The sequence below is a fragment of the Phoenix dactylifera genome, chromosome 18, assembly GCF_051530095.1.
Source record: "Phoenix dactylifera cultivar Ajwa chromosome 18, Ajwa_hap1_PhDact_Kaust_v1.1, whole genome shotgun sequence".
Classification (NCBI taxonomy): Eukaryota; Viridiplantae; Streptophyta; class Magnoliopsida; order Arecales; family Arecaceae; genus Phoenix; species Phoenix dactylifera.
Genome location: NC_143207.1, coordinates 12,005,273 through 12,011,529, shown reverse-complemented (window position 1 = coordinate 12,011,529; position 6,257 = coordinate 12,005,273). Strand labels below are relative to the sequence as shown.

Below are 6,257 nucleotides of genomic sequence, written 5' to 3'. Positions count from 1 at the left end.
TTCTTTTCTTTTCTTTTCTTTTTCTTTTCTTTTCTTTTCTTTTCTTTTTCTTCTTTCTTCTTTTCTCTTTCTTCTTTCTTCTTTTCTCTCTCGACTCCCTTCCTCTCTTTCGGCGAAACAGGGATTCATCACCCCCTGCCGCCCCCTCCTCTTTGCTCTCGATCGAACCCAAGGGCGGCCGCGGCAGCCGGCCTTGGCAGCGGCAGGTGGTGGCGGAGCAAGCCCGGCCACCCCCCGGCGGCTGGCGGCGATGAACGCGCAACGGCGACGAGCTTACGGGCCGAAACCCCGTTTTGGACCCAAGTCCGGCGCTTGGCCGGCTCAAAACCACAGTAAATCATGGCTAAATATCACGGAAGGAAGGAGATGAAAGTTAGAAGCCCTTACCTTAGCCTCCGACGAAGACCGGCGATCCTCTTTCTCTTCGGCGGTAATGGAGGAAGAGGAAGACCCGTGCCGAAGAAGACCCACCTTTTTAATGGTTCTCTCTCTCTCTCTCTCTCTCTCTCTCCCCCCCCCTCTCTCTCGGCCGGCAGCGGCTCCTCTTCCAATCTCTTCAATGAGAGGAGAAGCCCTAAAAAAGAACAGGGGAGCCGGCTTCTTCGGGATGGCTCCCCCCCTCTCACCCGCCCTCACGTGCGCCGCACGTGAGGTCGAAATCCTTGGGCTGGGCCGGTCAATGGACCGGGCCCAGTTTCAGGGTCTCACAATATCCTTATTAAATGGCTTATTCTTTTGTTCTTGTTTTTACTGGATCTTAAGTACAAAGTCAATATATATTTGCGGTCAAGAATGAAATGAGAAATAGAAAAAACTAAAGTGAAGAAACAAGTAGAATAGAACGGAGCCATGGAGAAAGTTTGGTTCATTATATATTGAATTTGAATACTTTTAGACATTTAATTAAATAGCCTAATACTGTGAATGAAGGTCTTAGGGGCTAAAAAGTTTGTCAGGGCAGTCCTTTGAGCGTGTTTTGAAAAGAAGTGGTCGTCATAGAAATAATTTAAAAGCAGCACTGGGTCTAAGGATGCCACGAAGCTCAAGTTCGTCTTGTTTTTCATATTGAATTTTGCAGGCATGGACTTCTTTGGGAATTGATAGCAATTGTTGGGCAAGGTTAAAATTTTGCAATCTTGAATGGAATCATATTTCATATTGAATACCAAGCAAATTGTACAATCCATCAGTGTTGGGTTGAGTTTTGGAGCTTTAGCCAAAAAGATTATGGAAAATCAACAAAAATAGAAAAAATAAGGAAAAATAAAGCAAGTATTTACTTAACATTTTTCTTTGTATTTTATAGTCTGGAATTTCTCGGTATTATATATAGTCTCAATGGATTCATGGCTTTTAAAATATAAGATTTATCAGAAATAAAAGTGTAAAATGTTTAAAAAATTAAAGTTGTAGCACAAAGTTTGAAAATTAAATCAGATACCATTTTAATGTTATAAGACGCTACTTAGAATCTTATCCCAAAATGTGTGTGTGGGCATCAATTTATAAATTTTTTAACTTTTATAAAAATATATCCATATTTGTGAATTTTTGGCCTTTTTGTGATACATGACAAAATGTAGATAAGGTTTACAAAACTCTGTCTAGTTTGAGTCAAATTTAAATCAATAACATTTTTGTTTTAGAAAAATTCATGTTTCCACCAAATGTTTTGCAACTAAACACCTGACTGCTTACAAGCGATTCAAAACTACAAGTTTTGAGTTCAATCTTGCAAATATTGCATTCTAGGGGCTTACTCTTTATCATCCAAAAGTACCTACATGAACAAAGAAGAAATTAAAGTGGCCATTTTTGTTCAAAATTAGGTTCCATAAGTTATTTTCTATCAAAACTTCAAAACTGACCCCAGATTCAGTTTTAGTTTTGGCTAAAAGTGTAGATTTTAATATCGAAGTTGCAGACAAAACTTCAAACGTTGTTTCCATCATCGCTGGATGATTAACTGAACATAGATTTCCCATTCCACTACCTTGCACATATCTTCAAAGTTGTGAATTGTGTGATCATGTCTAGTTGATGTTACCATTTCAGTTAGCATGCAAATGCACCATTTACTAGTACGCTCACTTCCGATAATTTCTCCACCATGATAAAGTTCAAGCTGCTCGAGTCTTTTTTATCATCCATTCCTCGAAAGATATTGCAAGAAGGGACATAACTTTTATTGGTGTGTTGTAGACCCCTATGTTTATGCACAGGTCAGATATATACTACAATTCTTTTTGTTTGCTATTCCGTGACTTCATTACTGGGTGATGCAGAAAGCCTATAACAAAGTCTATTGTGTGATTTTAGGAATTAAAGAAACTAAGATTTGCTATTCTGTGGCCTACAGCTAGCAGACCTAATGGTAAAGAGGAGTAATATTTGATGATTTTTGAGAGTGCTTCGAAGTCAAGATATCATAGAATAAGCCTAGAAAGGGTTACAGAATGGATGAATATTTTGATGCTGTTTCGGAGGATATAAGTTCAACTCAGATTAGACCTGTGGATTGGTTCGGGCACAAATATGATAGAGCTGAATCATTAGCGAAAATTAAGGTTAAGGTGGTGAGGTTGTTAAAATTGTTTAGCGAGAATCTGGACGGATTCGTAATCAATCTAGGTTCAGGTCTATTCTAGGTTGGTGCAAGCAGCTTCCCCTCATTTAAATAATTTGGCTAAGCTTAGTTTACTTATTTGACTTCATTTAAGGTTCTTAGGTTAAACAAAAGATGGAGGAGAAGAAATTAAGCAAGGAGATAGATATCTTGTAAAATCCTGTCTATGTTGGAAATGGACTTGTTCAACAGGCGAACCATGTAGGGTTCAGGTCGAGCTTACCCTTAAGGAATAACTAGAATCACTCATGCCCGGGCCTGGCTTCTGGGCCTACTTACTAGGTCCAAGCTCGGTTACTGGAGCTTTGGGCTAGCCCAATCTAAATAAACAGTTGTTCAATTCCTAAATCATGCTTTTTCTATAGCTGGATGGGGACAACGGTAATTTGAAAACTATACAGAGTTGAAAGATGCAGATCATGTAACCATCCTTTTGTAGGTCAAACCCCAATAAAGAATAAAAAATAATATAAAATTTATCTTTCAATGAACGGCCTTTCCTTGGGAGAATATCAAAATTATGAACGTGCCGTCACTTGGCCAATTGTCCTCCAAGTGGGTGCTGAGTGAGATAAGCTTCACTTGGCCATATGTCCCTTGCACTGATAAAGAATACCAAATTATCACGTTCTTATGCTGCTTGTCGTCGGATCAGGGACAAGAAAATAAATAAATAAAATTTTGATTCTTCCCCTCTCCCTGGGAGAGGGTACTCCCCTCTTTCCCTCTCCCCAGGGAGAGGGAATGGGGAAGGGAAAGCCCGATAAAATCTCATTATGCAATGGAAGCCATCATGCAATCACCTTCCACATGCACAAGCATTAGAGAAAGCCCGATTAGAAGAGTTCTTAGGCAGAAGCTCAGCTTGAGGGAGATCAGCATGGCTCAGAGGAAAGGTGAGTGAAGTTCATTCAGGAACTTTTGATCCACATTGGAGAGTCCTCATTGTGGTCATATGTATTTTTATTGCCATTTGATCTCTTCTTGAGTATGAGCATTTGTTAAAGTTCCTTTTTAACGTTACCTGTTCATTATTTGTCAGTCCGCTCGGCTTGCTAAAGCCCGAAATCCTTAGGACAAGTTCCAGACTCTGTGGGCTGAGCCATGCCCGGAAAACAAACCTGTTTAATAAATAGACCAGGCTCGGACATCAGGATTAAAGCCAGCTTGGCCTGAATATTTTTTATTTTTCTTGTATTGTTTGTTTCTATTTGATCTATTTATTTACTTATTTGACAATTGTTGCTGATACATGAACTTAATAGAACAATAAACATGTTTAGATTGTCAGCAATATTTAATCATTCATACTTCAGCCAGAAAACCCGAGATCCAACTTAAGGCCTGAAGCTCGAGTAAGGATTTGACTTGGACTTGGAAGATAAGCCTGAATCTATATAAATTATGTTGATATGCGGGCAAAGCCAAGCCCAGCCCGATCCACAAACACATCCACATGTAACATAAGAAGCCATGATGCACAACATGTCACGATTCCTCCAGCACTTTCCATTTCACATTGCTACATCATTAAATTCATATTAAGATATGTATTTCTACAATGTACCATCAAGTATCCTCAAGCATTTTCCGTTTCATGCTGCTACATCATTGAATTCATATTAAGATATGTATTTCTACAATATATTAGAAAAATCCAATCTTCGAGGAGATGCTCCTAGTTCCGGTGACAAAATTCTTCAAGGATCTGCTAAAGAAACCCCTAGCAAGCATGAGCCAAGCCACTTGCCTCTTCCTAAAGTATAACTTGGAGATAAGATGCTTAAGTTAGATATAAAATCGAACGACAAAGGTAAATGTTCAACTACAACAAAGGAGCTTCATATCGTCGATCTGTCAAATGGAACTAAATGGATAATCGATGACAAGATTGTAGTCGATCTACTCAAAAAGTACAAGTCTGCACCTGATCAGAAGACGAAAGATGAAATTATAAAACTTCTTCAGGTCAGCCAAAAGAGAAATTACATTGGACACAAGCTATAAAATATTGCCCATCCTCCTTTATTTTATCCTGTTTTATGTTTATCTAACATTTATTTATTTCCTTGTCTCACTTGCAGTCAAGGGTTGCTTCGTTGAGCACCAAACGTCGAGGCCGGCCAATCCCATGAGATTTGCCAAGCATCAAAGGACAGAGCAGGAGGTGGTTTGGATGGAAATCGTTTGGACTCCGACAAGCCCAAAAATCAAAAATATCAAGAGAGCAAGATAACCAAGGGCCTTCAAAATTTGAAACTCGACACTAATAACAAGGCTGGCAAGGAAAAAGAAGTGGATAGATACAAAATGAAATAAATGATTCGTTAAATAATGTTTTTAGGACCTCAAAGATTTGTGGCTTGCGGTGATTGTGTAGCATGATAACACCACAACTTTTGAGAATCTTGTGGCATGTAGAAGCTTGATGTTATCGCATATAATGAGGCAATGTGGTCTTTTACCTTTGAAGTTTGGCATAACCGTTTATGGTAGGTTTGTGAAAATTAAATTATATGCTTTGGTTATAGGGTGGAAATGGCCTGACTTTGCACGCTTTGAAGATCTTAGATTGCTAATAGAGGATAACAGAACGAAGTGTTAGTTTGGAATTATCAAGGAAGTTTTAAGGAGCAAAAATTTTTGGAAAATCCAAACAAACTATGTGGAATATAGGCTCACTTGCAACATATGGAATGCCAATTACAACAAGAAAAACAAAATCAAGCTTAGAGCAAAATTGATATAGACAAGAAAACTAAAACAAATAATATAAAATTCTATTTTAGTGGGCAAATGAGGAAATATTAGTATTATCAGTAAGATATGGAGCTTGTTAGTTAAGGAGGGAGAAAATATATAAAAAAAAGGGCCTTTTGGCTCTTCGCTTTTTATAAAAAAAATATTAGTTAACATTTTCAATGCTCATTAGAGTAAGATATCTTTTTTAATCTCTAATTTTTATGTCAGCTGATTTTTTTTCCTAGATAAATAGTTGCTGAGCAATTTTTCCTAATATTCTTAATATAATTACAAATGGCCAATAATTTTAGCTAGGTGGATTAGGAAGCATCTTAATTGCAATGCGTGTAGCCTTTTTTTATTTACACGGAGTATAGATGCGTGTGCCTGCTCCCCAAATATTAGTATCTCTCTCAAAGAGAAATAAACCCTGCAGTAAAGAATACCTGGTGGATCATTTTGAAGTAATTTTTATTAAAAAAAATAGAACCCTCACGGAGTCCAAAATAATACTCAAATCTTTTCCTGCCGTGCATTATACGTTCAAATAAAATTAGATGGGAGAAACAATATGCTTCTATTTATTAAATTCACTCTCTTGACTAAGATGACCTTATGAATTTGTTATATGAAAATTGCCTTCAAGCCGAATCTTGTAGCAAAAATCTTCAACGCCACATGCTTTATATTAAAATTCTTGAAGGCAATTGGTGGAAGTACATAAGATTTCCAATCCGTGAAAAGGAGGAGCTATTATTGGCACGTGCTCAGGGCCGGCCCGTCCGTTAGGCGACCGAGGCGGTCACCTAAGGCCTAGGCCCGAAGAAAGGCCCTGCATCGCTGAGAAATAGCTGTCAACTGTAGCTTGTCCCAATCCCATCGCCATGGC

General features: G+C 38.2%; 1 long non-coding RNA gene across 1 annotated transcript; it reads left to right on the top strand.

Annotated features, from left to right (window-relative positions):
- Positions 1 to 3,304: 3,304 nt before the first annotated feature.
- Positions 3,305 to 5,098, top strand: LOC120112441 (uncharacterized). Its single transcript, XR_015974783.1, has 3 exons — positions 3,305 to 3,522; positions 4,278 to 4,594; positions 4,711 to 5,098. It is a non-coding gene; the product is annotated as an uncharacterized LOC120112441 (long non-coding RNA).
- The last annotated feature ends 1,159 nt before the right edge of the window (positions 5,099 to 6,257 follow it).